The sequence below is a fragment of the Penaeus monodon genome, chromosome 32 (genome assembly GCF_015228065.2).
Source record: "Penaeus monodon isolate SGIC_2016 chromosome 32, NSTDA_Pmon_1, whole genome shotgun sequence".
Taxonomy (NCBI): Eukaryota; Metazoa; Arthropoda; class Malacostraca; order Decapoda; family Penaeidae; genus Penaeus; species Penaeus monodon.
In genome coordinates, this window is record NC_051417.1 from 9,053,512 (window position 1) to 9,055,254 (window position 1,743).

Consider the following 1,743-nt stretch of genomic DNA (forward strand, 5'->3'; position numbering starts at 1 on the left):
GGATGTCATTGATCATCTAGAATAAAATCATGACACTGGGTCATTGACGCCTATAATAATCATCATGTAACGGATTGCTCGTTTATCCGATCTAGCTTGACATTTCTACAAAACTATTCCTTCCTTCCTTTTCTCCTTCGGCTCTCTTATCACTCTAACAATGCCTAATCGTAATAAATCTCTGACGTATCCTCATGTTTTGTTTTCGTCTTCCCGTACACCAAACCCAAATGCCTATATGGATTAATGAAATTCACTTACTTCCTCCCACAGCTTTTCTCCCTCAACGCACAAGAGGTAAGATCTGATGGTGGCGTCGCCGAAGAAGAACGCCATGCCAATTACCTCCAGCGCGTAGTGAGATTTCGAAGTTATGATGATAACGAGTCCGTACAGCATCGACATCCTCTGCACTAGGATAAGAGCGAGACGGAGGTACATCTTGCGGGAAAATATCTGCAATATCACAGTACGTGCAATTCGTATTGGGTTTTAAGCTCCTACTTCATGGATAGTACAAGACACCTTAGATAAACTTTACGAGCACGTTTTCATTTGCTCTTACAAAATTGTGATTAGATGGAAAGCGGTATTTTAATGAAATCAAAAGGTCCTTTGCTTTAGATCTTTGCAAAAAGCATTTGATGTGTCGGTTCGTAATATCTGATAATTTTACCTGATTGTGTAAGTCCAAGGCCTTGCACACTCGAAGATACTTCTCAGCGATTTCCTTCACTACGTCTTTGCTCCAGACTTGAACTGAGGCGATTCTCTCTTGAAGGGCCTCGAACGCGTTCTTGTACTGGTCCATAAAGATGACAATGTACTGGTCGAACACACACGAGATCACTGATGTGAAGACGAGAGGCATCATAGTGCCGTGGCAGTCAGCGGGAAGCCAAGCGGAAATCCACAGAAGGTACACACCGTGAGCTGCTAGTGTCCAAAGTACCTTTACCATTAGGAAGCTATCACTCTTATACTCCAGGAAATTTCGTTCACATTCTTTCATATGCTTTGTCAGAAGCCTTGCGGTCCTGCCGGTCTCCATGTACATATATATATTGGTGAGTCCGCTACTTACTATAGGAAAGGTCATAACGAACATCCAGTAGTCGAAGTTACCGATGAAGACCGAACACGTAATGTATAACGAGACGCCGCTCATCGCCAGGAACACGAAAAGAAAGAAGACCCGAAGCTTGGATATCCTGTAGGAGCCACTCTCGTCCTTTTTCACGATGTGGAAACCGAAGAAGCCTGAGAGCAGGACGATGCAGGTGGAGGCGATGCAAAGACCTTCCCCTCCTCTTACACAGTCGTAAAATGCCGACATCCTGCTGGCTAAGATCGCGAGGTACTGCTTCAGGAAGTGGACGCTTTGTGCAGGTCTCATTATCTCCGTTGAGGGAATTTTGCTCGTTTTCGCAAAGGTGTGCGTCTTCATCTGTGTGGCCATTTCCCGTGCCAGAGTGTGTTCACCGTGCGTCTGCCGGCGGCATGGACCACTGATTTGGAGAGCAATTAGTAGGAGAGATAAGGTTTTGCGATAACGAAAGTAGGTAGAAACTATACAATTACTATTGAGTGCCTGATATACGTTTTTTTCCATTTCCATTTTTTATTATGGAGTTGCGTTCAATGTATCTGTTAATTAATTCGTTCACTTATTTGTGTCAATATTTTTTTTCTGTATATTTATGTACGAGTATTGTATTTTCAATGCCTTTTGAAATTAGTGGA